This window comes from Gorilla gorilla, chromosome 6, assembly GCF_029281585.2.
Source record: "Gorilla gorilla gorilla isolate KB3781 chromosome 6, NHGRI_mGorGor1-v2.1_pri, whole genome shotgun sequence".
NCBI classification, from domain to species: domain Eukaryota; kingdom Metazoa; phylum Chordata; class Mammalia; order Primates; family Hominidae; genus Gorilla; species Gorilla gorilla.
The window spans coordinates 44,891,616-44,906,777 of NC_073230.2; the positions used below are offsets into that span (position 1 = coordinate 44,891,616).

Sequence of the window (15,162 nt, forward strand, 5' to 3'; positions counted from 1 at the left end):
TCCCTTTGCCCTTTTGATAAAAGCTCAGCCCCATGATCCCAATCAGGCCTCCTCTCCAGTCTAATCCACGGCTGGAGTGCTCCCTGCCTCAGGCACTCTGCTCCCCAGTTCCTGCAACATCCAAGGTCAGCCTTTTACACAGCCTTCACGTGCTAGTTGTCTGTACCCAGTAAAATTCTTTCACCCTCCTCCCTGACCTCCCTGACTACATTAATCTCCCTGTTGTAGGCGCCCTGAGCATCAGTAACTTCCCCCTTCAACAGCCCTTAGCAGAGTTTAAACATCACACTTATTTGTGTGATCCTTTGATCAATGCATCCTTCCTCCTCTAGTGTATAAGCAGCCCAGCCCATGAAATCAACAGGCCTATTTTTCTCTCGGAAGGAGGCTCACCATTGTTTATGGATCACCTAGTACACCACATGGTACACAGCAGGCGCTCAATAAATATTTGTGAATTAACAAATGAATATTTCCATTTGGTCCAAGTGCCGAGGTGTTTACAACTAATTGATCTTAACCATTTACAGATTTCTTTGTTCCTTCTCCACCACCACTACTTCACTTGACTAGCCTTGAAAAAGAAAAAGAAGAAAAATAAAGAGTATTTCCAAATCAAATGCTGGAACAAATTCAGGCACACAGTAGCAATTAAGAATTTAAAATACTCCTATCCCTTTCCTGAAAGTTAAAGGCAGCAGTCTCTCCCCAGCCAAGGACTAAAGTCTTAGGGTGATTTCCGCCCCTTGCATATGATCCAATACTCTTCAAAGCACTTATCACTTCTAATGGATGGACCAAACTATTCCTAATACAACTTCTGGATTTCGAAAGGGTGAAACTCAACATTAAAACTACTGTTATGCCATTTCTCTGTGCCTTGCTTTGATCTAGTCATAAAAAATTGTCTTAAAGATACATGTTGAGATAAAAACAAATCTGAGAATTTTCACAACTTCTTGTATTTTCAGACACCCTCATCTGCCTGTCTTATCATTCCCAGGTCCAGACGCCGAGTCTCAGACTGTTTCATTACACACTTGCACATGCTAGAATGGTTAGCAACACATTTGAAAAGATTCAACATGGCCCTAAACCAGTTGACAATAATTATATGACAACGCTTATGACTGGAAGGATGTCTCACTGGGTATTTAAAGGAATCTCTATTACGCGCTCTTCTCTCTACCATCCTCAGCCACATCTGCGGTAATGGTTTGCTGCCCCGACGGTGCTCTTTTACACACTCCTGAGGCAGCAAATCATTCGCCATCCTTCACCAAGTAGCTCAACTCAACACAATGATCCAGTGTAGCAGGTTCAACTGAGGCAAAAGTGATGAAAACTTGGCAGCAGGGGTATGTACCATATGGTATGCTGCAGAAAAGAGGGTATGGTTTTGAGTCTATGTGAAGTTGGGCAGCCAGCTTCCCTGACACCTGAATTCCCTCATCTGTAAAATGGGTACATGTTTGAAATCACTTTTAAGCTGCTAGATATTTTGGTAAGAACATAACTCTCCAGTGAGTTACTGTAGATCTGTATTTCATTACCTAAGTCTTCTTATGGGTCTTTAAACATATATTTACCATTGGATTCTATTTCAAGGTACACACCAATCCTGATATATAGAAAAGAGGCGTTGCTACACAGCGGACACTGTAGTTGCTGAATAACCCGTTTACCACTCTCCTAGGTAAAATAAAGTGACCAGAAATTTTTCACGCTGAAGACTGTATATTTGTCAGGTCCAATGAAGATATGCATACAGCCATTAGACAAGTGATTTTCATGACTGTAGTAATGGAAGTCAAGGTGGAGACCAAAAGTTATCACTTTCAAAGCACTAATTTGGAGAAGCAGTTTCTGTATGGCACATGGCTCTCTGACACCCATACTTCTATCCAGGGCATTTTAGTGTCTAGATGAAGGTTTCTCTCTTTTCAACCCACTCCTTAAAAGCTGTTACTAAGTGACTGTTTAATGGGTACATGAGCTACTGCTTAATGAGCTGGTGTGCCTGTAAGCTAGTTGCTGCCTTCCTGAAGAAGCAATAAGTAGAAAAAGCACCCAAACAAACCGGCCACATCCAGAGAGAGCGATTGGAAATGGAAGCAGGTGGCTTCCACTTAGGTGGCCATAAAATGAATTGTCCAACCCTCGGCACTTGGAAAGTGAAAGGTGGTGTAATTGAATGTGCTGGGACAATGGGGCCACACTGGGTCTGTACACTTGGGACGACAGACATTCTTCTTTTATTTTTCTATTTTTATTCCCAGGATAATTTCTAATCTGGTTGACAGCTTGATCATCTGGCTCAGATTAAAGAAGAAAATGTAATAATTTACAACCACCCACCTGCCAATGAACGTTTCAACAGTCCCCTACTTGGTGGAAGGTTCCAAATGATTGAAAAAGGGACATTTCCAAAGCATGAATGGACCCACTGAACCTCCTATATATGCAACATAATCATATGAAACCCAGTTCAACTGAATGAAATTCCTGACAATTGCTCCTTCACTGTTACTCCAATGACATGGGGTTTCTCCCAGGGCCCCTGTGCACACTTGGACAAATGCAAACAACCTCAAAAGCTGGAATCAAGAAAAGGGAAAGAGCTCCAACGGAGCCATCTCCATTCTCTCCCCCCAAAGTAAAAAAAATTAATAATACAATAAAACAGTAAAATCTCAGGTTAGTTCAAATGGAACTGGGGATACACATTAGAAGAGCTTTCATTTGAGGACCCTAAACTGCTAACTTCAGTCATTACGTCAGTTATTTTAATTCACAGTCAATCATAACTCATTCCCGTCTGTATTTTAACAGTTGGTACTTCTCCTGTACTGGTTTAAGTTCCATTTTTAATTAACAAATAGTAATCATTCATATTTATGAGGTACAGTTGGATGTATTGATACATGTATACCTAAGGAATGATCAAATCAGGCTAATGAACATATCTATCACTTCAAATATTTAGCATTCCTTTGTGGTGGGAACATTTAAAATCCCCTTTTAGCTGTTTTGAAATATACAATATATAATTATTAACTATTGCCACCATGCTGTGTAATAAAATCACCAGAACTTATTCCTCCTGTCTGACTGAAACTTTCTATCTGGGTTTGACCAACATCTCCTCTTTCCCTGCCAACCCCACCTTTCCTCTTGTTTTCTTGAAGAAAAGACATATAAAGCAAACTAATTCTAGTCAAGACTTTAGGAGCAGTTACCTAGGTCACTTGAAGAAAATTAAATACAAAATGCATGTCTTTTTATGATTTTAGCAAGATAGTTTAATAAAGAACCTGAATAGAAACTACTGAATCGAGCCGGGCGCGGTGGCTCATGCCTGTAATCCCAGCACTTTGGGAGGCCGAGGCAGGAGGATCACGAGGTCAGGAGATCGAGACCATCCTGGCTAACACGGTGAAACCCTGTCTCTACTAAAAATACAAAAAAAAAAAAAAAAAAAAAAAAAATTAGCCAGGCGTGGTGGCGGGAGCCTGTAGTCCCAGCTACTTCGGAGGCTGGGGCAGGAGAATGGTGTGAACCCGGGAGGCGGAGATTGCAGTGAGCCGAGATCGCGCCACTGCACTCCAGCCTGAGTGACAGAACGAGACTCTGTCTCAAAAAAAAAGAAACTACTGAATCAGTGATAATAACCTCAATAATAATAGCAAATCCAACCCAACGCTTTTAGGGTACTCTACTTTACAATCATGATTGCATTTAATCATCTCAGCTACTCGAAGACGTGGGGACTTATATTACCTACACTTGAAAGATGTGAAAACTGAGGCTAAGGAAAGTCACTAACTTACCTGAAGTCACCCATCTGCTGTACTCAACAGGAGATCTGAACCCTCCATTAACAAGTATGTGCTTATGTCGCTTTAAACCTCAAAGACTCCTTCTCCTTTTTCCCAAATCCAATCACTTAGCAAATCATTTAATTTTGTCACCAATATCTACAGGCAAACACGGTGAGTGCTGGCCTCCCCTCCTTTACCTCTGCTCGGACTCTGGCTGGCACCCGCTGTGGGGCTCAGACTGGAAGGTGGGGGCTGGACAACCTGTCTCCTAGTTGCATTGGCACAGCAAGCACACTGCTTTGTTTATTTATTCATCTGACCAAGACCATGTATTTATTTGAGCAGGCCTAGCAGGAGCTCCCATCTTTCCTCTGCCCCTCCCTCCAGCTGTACCATCTAATCTATCCTCCAGGTTGCTCTCACTGGAATACAATGCATCTTTTCCTTGCCTAAAAGCCTTTGGCTTTCCTTTCTGCTCAATCCAAATGCCCAGGTCCTGGGATTGCTGACATAAAGCCCCTTCCAGACTGTCCTCCATCACCCTGATTGCTATATTCCCTGGACGTATCATATTCTTTCTTTTAATATTCAGCTTTCCAGATCTTTCTCAAAAGTCACCTCATTTGTGAACACCTACCTCTGTGATCTGCAATCACGGTAAACATACCTTTAGCATACTGTTATGACTGTCTCTAGACAGATTTGCCTGTTACAGCCCTCCCTACCCCTTCTCCACATATGGAGTGCCCAGGCTACAGCATACAAATTACAAGCAAAGTGGCTGTTGACTGACTTGAATGACTGAATGAAGCATTATGATCAGGGCTATAAGCCCAGCAATAGTTTAGCTTGAAAATATTTATATACGTTTTAAGGATAAGCTCAACATCTGTTTTTAAAATATACTACAATTAATAAATAAAGCTTTACTGTGCTTCTCTCATATAAACCCAAGCAAATGTTTCTCAAAAACCTTCAGTTGGAGAATGGACAGTAATTGAGAAAGTAGTTCTAATGAGTCAAAGTCGCTTCCTGGCAGTGGAGTAAGCCTAGAGATGATGGAAACATATTCATTCCTTGACAAAATGTTTAATTTCATGTGATTTGTGCTGACTTACTATAAAAGTGACAGCACTGGAGAAAACAGGATTTAGCAGCTGATATAATTGTTTCTTTGCTTCTAAAGGCCTTTCATTATTAGAGCTGCATGGGTGCGTGTGTGTGTGTGTCTTTCTCTCACACACACATATATGTACAAAGCACTTATTATTTAATATATCAAAGAATCGGTCCCACTCCCCCAAACGAAAATTTCTGAGTAGTGGTCACTTCCCAGAGTGGCCCACAATTGGAATAACTGAGGCACAAGTCCACTATAAAAAAATCTAGGGGCCAGGCACAGTGGCTCATGTCTGTAATCACAACACTTTGGGAGGCCAAGGCAGGCGGATCACAAGGTCAGGAGTTCAAGAGCAGCCTCGTCAATATGGTGAAACCTCGTCTCCACTACAAATACAAAAATTAGCCAGGTGTGATGGCGGGCACCTGTAGTACCAGTTACTGGGGAGGCTGAGGCAGAAGAATCACTTGAGCTCAGGAGGCAGAGGTTACAGTGAGCCACGATCGTGCCACTGCACTCCAGCCTGGGCAACAGAGCAAGACTCTAGCTCAAAAAAAAAAAAAAAAGAAAAGAAAAGAAAAGAAAAAGAAAGAAAAAAAAAGAGGCTGGGTGTGGTGGCTCACACCTGTAATCCCAGCACTTTGGGAGGCTGAGGCAGGTGGATCACGAGGTCAGGAGTTTGAGACAAGCCTGACCAACATGGTGAAACCCCGTCTCTAATAAAAATACAAAAATTAGCCAGGCATGGTGGTGGGCACCTGTAATCTCAGTTACTCAGGAGGCTGAGGCAGGAGAATCGCTTGAACTTGGTTGGCAGAGGTTGCAGTGAGCCAAGATCGCGCCACTACACTCCAGCCTGGGTGACAGAGTGAGACTCCACCTCAAAAAAAAAAAAAATCTAGGAAACTGTGGGGTGGGGAGAGTTGGAGGGGTGGACGGGAGTCAAATAAAAACCAGCCTTACTGAGTGTTATTGGAATTCACTCCTCACTTAACCAAAAATGAGCAATCTGACCAAACTCCTCCACTAGCTCTACCTCCCAAGCCACATGCTTTCTGAGGGCCAAGGGTAAAGCCAGCTGTGGTTACGCATTTGGGCTAAAGAGACCAAAAACAGAAAAAAAAATTATTTTGAAATGGATTACTCTTCAAAATTAAGGGTAATTGTGTGTAGCAGCCTGGAAAATACAGCTCATCCAGCTCTGCCACTGAACCCCACAGCACAAAACTCTGGCGTTCTAAATGCAATTCTGAACTGAAAAAAAAAAAAAAAAGACACAAAGGGCGGAAGGAAGGGTGGAGGGTTGCTATAGGGCTGGTGAATTGTAAGAAGGCGGCTGCCTAGGGGAGTCATAGCTAGTCTATAACCCAGCAATATTTCTACGGCACTTAAGCCACTCGATGGTGTTCTGGACTACGACAGCAGCCAAGCAGAGAAGGTAAATAAAAGGCTGACAGATAATTACATAAGAAAATTAACATGGCAAGATTAGGACAGAAATCTAATAGACAAAGTGGGAAAGGACTTCGCATAAAGCAGTACCTTGAAGGCTTCTCCCTGACCTGCTACAATGTCCTGGTCACACTAATGGAATATCAATAACCATTACTATCCAACTAGTCAAGGTGGATTTGACAAGCAAAGGAGGAGGCACTGAACTCACTTAACTCATTCCCACACAGACATTTCCTTTGTCTTGTGACAAAGGCCTCTGAACAAGCCAAGCTGAGCTTTGCTACCCACCTTCCTCATTTCATTTATCTTATTGCCATTATGTAAAGGTTACAGTTAAGGCAGTAACCAGTGGTCAGAATTCAAAACGTTGTTAAGAAACTGAGACAAAAACTCACTAGTTACAGTGTTTTTCAGCCACAGGTACTAGGAAGAAACATTCACGGAAAGGAAACTTGAAAAACATTTGGATTAGAGAAACAACTGCAGTATAAGAGAGAAGAGAGCTAGAAAGGAAACTTGGAGAGCTGGAGGAAAGAAATGAACATAAAGGGTGAGCCCTCTCATTTATTAATACACCACCTTAGACTCTAAGGAATAACCAGTAAGTAGAAAACTAGGGCACTTATAACTGCTGTTGAAAGTTTAGACTATCTGATAACACACAACTGGTCTCACTAACACAGGAAGACAAAGCAGCAGTTCTCAGCTTGGGGACAGGAAAATTGATAGGACAATCTGCAATACCTGGAGACATCTGGGGTTGTCACAAACGAGTAATGTACTGGCATTAGTGAACAGAGGCCAGGGAAGGCAGTAAACATTCGACAGTACACAGGACAGCCCTTACAACAAAGGATTATCCAGCCCGAAATGTCAATAGCACTGAGGCTGACACTGCCTGAAATAATGGGTCAGTAAAATGGCCAACAGCCTACAAGTAGAAAAAGAACCGTACAAGTAGCCTCAGCATCGCCCAAAGGAGAAACCATCATGGTCAAAGGACTCCAGTCTCTGGTTTTCTTAGTTGGTATGAATCTATCAACAAGAGAATTAGCAAAAGTTATGATGAGCTGGAAAACACTGTCAAGTATATTCCCCTTCCAACTGGTTCCTTCCCAGGTGGTTCCATGCTTTTGCCTTCTCCATGACTCATCCACAGAGGAAAAATGTTGGCTAAAGAATAGACGCCCATTCTTCTTGGCAAATACTGTTCTCATTTTTTATTAACAAATTGCATTCTGGCTCATATGCTTCAATATCATGAGGTTGGCTGATGGACATACTGTCCCTGAAAGAAGAATCCATTGACTCTCAAAACTAAGGTCAACTTTAGAATGAGATACCCAAAGAGAGGGATTGACTCTGAAGAACTAGGACTCAGTGGCAGCAGAGACATCCCTGGATACCATGGCAACCCAGGGCACATCCATCTGCAGGACATACAGGAGTGAAGAGCCTCTCTGGACACCACTGCAGCATAGCTCCACATGGCATCCTGGCCTCAGAGGCTGGCAAGTCCAGGGAACCAACAAAAGAAGGAACTAACCAGTGCAGACATCATGGTGCAGGAGAAAGAAACAACACAGTAAAACGAGTCAGAAAAGCTGGGTTTAAGGCTCAGATGCACTCTCTAAGTATGCTTGTGACATTTCATTCCTCCAAGCCACATCTGTAAAATGGGATAACAATAGTATTCTGATTGTTCTCCATCATTTCCAAAACAGCATCCCCAGAGGAAGGGTGTGTCAGGCCACAGAGAAAAATGTCGCATTGATCCTATGACTCCACCTCCACTGAGAGAATGCTTTATAGGGCTTACCTGATTTTCATTCCCTCAAACCACCGCTCCCTATCCAGAGTACAACCCACTGAACACATCTCAGTCCTTAGTCCAGCAAATTGTGCCTTTCCAGTGTTTTCTACTGAGGAAAGTTTTGTTTCCTACCTTAACTGTTAGAACTAAAACAGTCAAAACTGTAGCCTCAATTCCTAAAATTGAAGTTCCAATAATAATTCTGTTCAGATTCTGGAAATCAGTGTTTGTGGGGGCCCGGAACACTGAGAATCGTCTCCTTCTATTTATACATGTGACTAATTTCTCGATTCAGCACTATGCCAGTTTGTTACTGTAGTTAATTCTGTTTGATGAGCTAGCATTCCTTCTCCCACACGTATTCCTATCTGATACTTAACTGTTCACCCCACCTTAGGCCAATGACCAAATTCTGCTCGTACCGTACCTGCACTTATATTGTAACAGGTTAGAAAATACAGCACTAAGACACAAGTAGTTAATGTAATCAGGAATCATGATATGGCTTTGCAGGCTTTAGTTCTGGCTAATATAGATAAGTTCCAATTGTTAACACTCAAACAACCCAAATTATCCAGGGAAATAAGCATTGCAACCAGTGTGTGCATTGTACATGCAGGCTGGCTTTGCTGAACCTAAAAATGCTGTGCTGGCATACTGGAAGGCTTTCATGGCCACACGCATGGTCCTGGAAGCCACACCCTGTGGAATGACTGGCCTTCATGATCCTTTTATTATGGACAGTGCAGACGTTCTCAGACTCTTTTTTTAAAGAGATGGGGTCTTTTTCTGTCACCCAACCTGGAGCACCGTGGTGGGATCACAGCTCACTGCAGCCTCAGACTCCTGGACTCAAGCCATTCTCTTGCCTCAGCCTACCAAGTAGCTGGGACTACAGGTGCGTGCCATCATACCCAGCTAATTTTTTAACTTTTTGAGAGATGTGGTCTCACTATGTTGCCCAGGCTGAGTTGTCAGCCTTTGACTTTCTTCTTTGGATAGCCAATCCAAGCCCAGGTCAGCTAAAATGCTTCATCTAATCATGCATCCCAGCAGTGTGGCTGCCTCCAGAAGAGAGTACAACTGTCTTTGTAATTAGAATCACTCATGTGGGGAACACTAGATGTAAAATATGAAAGGAGAAGTTGAGCAGAGTAAATTTCCAAAGACCTCAAAAGTTCTAAACTAAAACTTGGTGAGAAAAGGGGATAGTCTGTCGATTTTATTCTAAGTAAGGTTAAAGAGTTTGCAAAGGGAGCTACTGCCTTTCTGCATCACTAAAGTGAAAAGCATGTCACTTGAGTTTCTAGTTCCTCCAAGATGGCAGCATCAGGGCCTAGCGCACTGGCAAGTTCTACAAATAGTGGCATTTTTTTTTTTTTTTTTTTTTTTTGAGATGGAGTCTTGCTCTGTCGCCCAGGCTGGAGTGCAGTGGCGCAATCTCGGCTCACTGCAAGCTCTGCCTCCCGGGTTCACTCAATTCTCCTACCTCAGCCTCCAGAGCAGCTGGGACTACAGGCGCCCACTACCACGCCCGGCTAATTTTTTTGTATCTTTAATAGAGACGGGGTTTCACCGCGTTAGCCAGGATGGTCTGGATCTCCTGACCTCGCAATCCACTCGCCTCGGACTCCCAAAGTGCTGGGATTAGAGGCATGAGCCACCGCGCCCGGCCAATAGTAGCATTTTGAAGAGTTAAGTCAATAGCCGACAGAACTGCATCTGGTTCAACATTTGGAAATAGCATCTCCTGCAGGGGGTTAAACCAACAGTATTTTGTTAAAAGGAGATAGCTAAGTATTTCTTATAGCCCTCTAGAACGTCGTCATCAGAATCCCTGGCAAGCTGGTTAAAAATGTAGTTTTCCCCAGAATTATTGAAACAGGCTTTTTAAAATCGTTACCTACATTGAGCAATACTTTGACATTAAGACTGGGTGTCTGTTTTGTGAAATGCTGTTTTCCACACCACTCTTCTCTTTCACGTTTTAAACTGCTGGTCTTGGCCTACTAAAGTGATATCATGATCCGCTCATGGGTTACAACCATAAGCTTAAAAAGCACTTCTCTGGTTGACTAGAAGGAACCAGAACTAAAGTTGCACAATCAGTAGCAAACACTCCAGGCTTTGTGATGCAGAGAGGGTTTATTAATCCACCACGTTTTCCAGATTCAACAGAATGTCTTATAAACCAAACTATCTACTTGGATGGTTTCAGGCACCAAAAAGTGGTTACAAGCTTGAGTTACAAACCTTAATGGTATCCACTGTCTTAGATCTGGAAGGGAAATGTTACCTCCATAGGAATGATCACCTTTAACCCTTGAGCATTAGGCAACCTGATGAAGTAAGCAAAGTGTGTGATCAGGTGAGCTCCTTGCCTCACCCCCAGCCACATCCTCCAGCAAAGGCTCTAAAGCCCGTTCCCCACCCGCCCCACCCACTCACACCAAACACCCAAAGGGGTTAAATTACTTTGAAACACTCAAGTGTTAGCTTCTTTTCAATATAGTAATTTAGTAAATGTTCAAGACTTAGCTGCACCTGCAGAACACCTTCATGTTTTCTCACTTTTATTTTTCTTCTCCTAGGCATTTCTCATCTCCCCTGCATCTGCCACACAGCTTCCCTTACAGCCTCCTGTCTTCACTTCCATATTGTAGGAGAGCAGAATGGGACACAGTAGATGCCTCTGACTTCAATCCCCTTACAATCATGCCCTTCCTCCTAGGCTAAAGCAACACAGACTTCTTTAAAAGACCTTCTCCAAGGAGAGTGATGAAACACCAGATCTGGAATGGTTATGTGTCATTAAGTGTACTGGTTATCTAATCTCCCAAGGAATCACCTCTCTGCTCCTTTCTTCAGGCAGAAAAAGGGAGGAGTCTACTCAAGGCAGAACAGAGTCTAAAAGAAGAGTGGCCTGGCATGGGGGAAAGGACGGCGAAAAAAGCAAAAGCCCATTACCTGGGCTTCTCACTTGCACTAATGCTGCAACATTTTCCTGGTATATTTCCCTGGTGGATCTCTCCCAGTATAGCCACCTCTCTTTTAGTCAGTCAACAAACACTTATTGAGCACCGACGTCATGCTAAGAATCCATCCAGGTTCTGGAGCTGTAAACAAGACAAGGTAGTCACTAACCTCATGGAACTTCTGCTCTAACAGGGAGAGAGACAATACTCAAAATACACCAATGACTGTATAATGCCAGGGAGTGAAAGGTACTAAGACAAAAAACTGAGTAATGTAAGAGGCCCAGGGAGTGTCTGGCTGCTATTTTATATGGGGTAGCCAGGGAAGGCCCCCTATAAGCTGACAACTGGACAGAGACCTGAAAGAAGCAGGGGAAGTGAGTCATCTGGACATGTGGGAGAAAAGCTCCTCCTGTAATATCATGGGCAAAGGCCCTAGGGAGAGAACTCAGTGAAAAAGAAGAATGTAAGACGGTGAGGGTGCCTGCAGTTACCAAGGACGGTAAGCATGACCATCACTAGAACTGCCCATCTTCTTGCCCAATGACTGCTCCAGGCCCTGAGTTTCCCCAGACTCCCATCCGGGTCTGCCTCCCAGCCTGCCCCTCCCTGATACCTACCATACTTCTTGTTCTCCAGTTCAGTACCCTCCTGACACAACCCCTCCCCAAGAGTCCCAGCAGTCCAGGTCATTTTCTCAAAATTTACCAACCTAATAAAAACAAACAAAACAGAGTAGAAAAAAGGCAGCACGCACATTTAACCACAGCCTTCCAGAGATAGGAAATGTACAATAATAAAGAGTAAAGCTTCAAAAGGTCAGCTATAAGAAAAATTAAAAATACGTGATGTGCCTGCAGGGGATCTGGCCTCCCAACTTACCATTATTTTCCCCCAGATCTGTAAATTATGGGACTTTAACGCTTGAAACAACCTTGGAAAGTAGGCATGGAGGTGAGATAATATGAGAACCCTGGCCAGAGGAGACCCCAATAACAGCTGCTGCCAGTCTTTGCAATCTCAAAGTGATTCTGAGAAGGATTATATCCCTCTATGTCCCAAAGTTGCTCGCAGGGTTTTGGTATGTAAATACAGGTCATTAATTACTTTTATAGAAGCAAAAGAGAAACACTCAGATATTCTTCCATAGCTTCATCCCCAAGTCACTGGCAGCGCCCAACAGGAAGCCTCCGCTTCTGGAGGCCTCAACCCGTCTTAGATTATCTGAAATCTTAACCATAACGAATTAGGCCCGAATCATTCAAGGCCAGCGGTGTTGGGAAGCCCATGATCCAGCGCGAGGGGCATCCCAAATATATTCACTGAGTCTCGGGAGCCGTCCAGGGACTCTCAGAGCTGGGTCACTACCTGGGACCAAGCCTGAGGCTGGTCCTTTAGGTCAAGGCAGGTCCTGACCCGCCTCCAACTTCAAATGGCCCCCTAGGCGGGAGAGGGTCACTGCGCGGGGAGTTCCTGGCTGTGCGGTCACACACACACACACCGACTCACACCCCCCCCACACACACACACACTCACACACACACCGACGACACACCACACACACATACATACGCGCGCGCACACACACCACACACACACACACACACACACACACACACGCCGCCTCGCGCGCGCTCGCGGCACAGCACCGACTTCCCAACCCCAAACACAAGCGCGCACCCCCGGGACAGCTGAGTTCTGTATTTCCTCTTCCTCAAAGCGACTCCGGCGATCGCAGTCGCCACTCTCCGCTCCGATTCCCGGGCCCCCTGGCATGCCGCCGCCCCCTTCTCTGAAGGCGCGCCCGCTGCGTCGCTTCTCCGAAGCCGAGATTTCCACGAAGCTCCACAAAGCCCCCCGCCGCCTCTCTCGGTCTCTGCGGAGACCCCGGTGTGTCCCCGGGAGGAGAGTATTTACTAACCAGAGCCTCAGGGGCTCCCGGCTGCCAGACCGCCCTCTCCGGCCCTCCTGGCCCCCATTCCTCTGGCCCATCACCGCCCCCTCCCACGAGCGCGCTCGCCGGGGGATTCCCTCCCATCCCCAAGTGCAGGAGAAGACGCCGAGTCTGAGCTGCAGCCGCTTCTCTAGCTCTATAGGAATCTTGACCCCACATCCCCCGTCCCCAATAACCCCGCGCCAGCGTCGCAACCCTCCCGCGCCCCCCCTCCCGCAGACCCTGGTCGAAACGTCTCGGCGGGCTCCCGGGCCCCGGGCCCTGCGCTTCATTAGCGGGCGCCGCACCTCCAGCGCCCCCTCCCTCCGCTCCCACTCCCACTCCCGCCATCCCCGGAGCTCAGATTTCCCCAGTTGCAGAGCGCCCCGACGCGCCCGCAGCCCTCACCCTGCCGAGCGCGGCGGCCACCCCCGCCCGAGCCGCGGCGCCCCCAGGGAGGAAACAAAAGTGTCTCCGCGGCACCCGGAGTCCCCCGGAGCAGGACGCCTCCTCCCGGCCCCCTCCCCTGCCGCGCCGAGGTCAGCGAGTCGGGGCGCGGCGCCAGCCCAGGAAACTTTACGAACCTGCTTGGGGTCGCAGGACAGCAGCGGCAAGGGTTCCCGGCGATCAGAGCTCCGGCGACCCGCCACCATTGAAGGGGAACTGGAGGCTCTGTCGCCCAGCGTGGGGCCGCGGCGGCGTGGGTGGCTCTGCCTCTATCCTGTGCCCATCCTCGCCCGCTCCCGCTCGCCCCAGCACACGCACTTACACTCTGGGTCGGCCGGCTGCTGCACCGCCGGCTGCCGCTGCTCTCACTTCCTCTTCCTTCCTCCTGCTGGCCAGAGACACATTTTGCATCTGCAAGGCATCCGGAGATCAGCCGCGAACTCTCCTCCCGAGCGGACGCTGCGGAGTTGCAGCCGCCGCCCCCGGCACCTGCGCCAGGACACTCGTGGTCTGCGCGTTCGCCTTGCGCCCGCACCCTGCCTGGTCCCTGCCCACTGCACTTTGCCTAGGGGGATGCCCACGACTTTTTGAAGTCCCCCTACTTAAAAAGACAGAAATGTCAAACACCATGCATGCCTCAGATCTGCTATAAATAATATGTGTGCAGAGCATGACTTCGATGAGCTCACACATGTCGTTTGGAGGCACTAATTAACTCCGTCACCCTCATAGCGCCACCTCCGCGAGGCCAAAAGCGAGTAGCATCTTTTCACATCCTTTTTTAATTTTTGGCAACCGGTTCCGGATATTAAGGGGAAACTTCGGTGGGCTGTTTGAACGCTACTTTAAGACGTGTTTGTTTTGACGCTGTGCCTCTACCCTTGGACAGAGTGGCAAAAACAAAAAAACAAAAAAAAAAAACGTTTCCTCCCTCTCCGTCGACAGCTATGTATTTACTAACCCTGCAATTGAAACTACAAGATGTATTTCTAACCAATTAAGCCAGGGACTTCCTAATTTTGCATAACTTTGCATAAGGCAAGACGTCCCACCCATAATTTGGTATTTAGAATAAATTACTTAATTCATGCAACCTACTTAAATCATTTTCAAAGCAGAAATCAAAAACGTTAACTCCCAGCCTAACTGGCAGGAGGGAAGAGGGTTGCAGGCGAACCACCTGTCCTCCCCCAATTCAGAAATACCTACATTGGCTCTACCGGAAAAGTCAAAGGCAGTTCGGCATTTTCTTCTAATTGGCAAAGGAAATAAGTTGGGGGCAGGGAGGCATCAGAATCAAGGTGGAAAACTAAGCTCCCTTTTAAGATCTTCCCCCTCAAGAGCCACAGGCAGCTGTTGAGCACTTGAAATGTGGCTATCCCTGAGATGTTCTGTAAGTGTAAAACAGACATAAAATTCAGTATTTTTAAAATGAATGTAAACTAACTTGTTAAGTATTTTTATGTTGATTACATTATTGCAATACATGAGAATAGTTTGATGTAGTAAGTCAGTTGGATTCGTCATGTGTTGGGTTAAGATATAAGCATATATAAGATTAATTTCACCAGTTTCTTTTTACATTTTCTGATGTGGCT

At 45.7% G+C, this 15,162-nt stretch overlaps 1 protein-coding gene across 15 annotated transcripts in view; it reads right to left on the reverse strand.

The window, feature by feature from the left end:
* Nucleotides 1-14,419, reverse strand: part of ELMO1 (engulfment and cell motility 1) — a 592,158-nt gene extending 577,739 nt beyond the window's left edge. For 4 of the 15 annotated variants that reach the window (XM_055347625.2, XM_055347631.2, XM_055347627.2 and 1 more), the window contains exon 1: nucleotides 13,702-14,234. The gene's annotated coding sequence lies outside the window, so the exon portion shown is untranslated. Of the gene's footprint in view, nucleotides 1-11,176; nucleotides 11,321-13,701 lie in introns of those variants that run through there. The other 11 variants (XM_055347629.2, XM_055347626.2, XM_055347633.2 and 8 more) reach the window with 8 other exon arrangements.
* Between the last annotated feature and the right edge of the window lie 743 nt (nucleotides 14,420-15,162).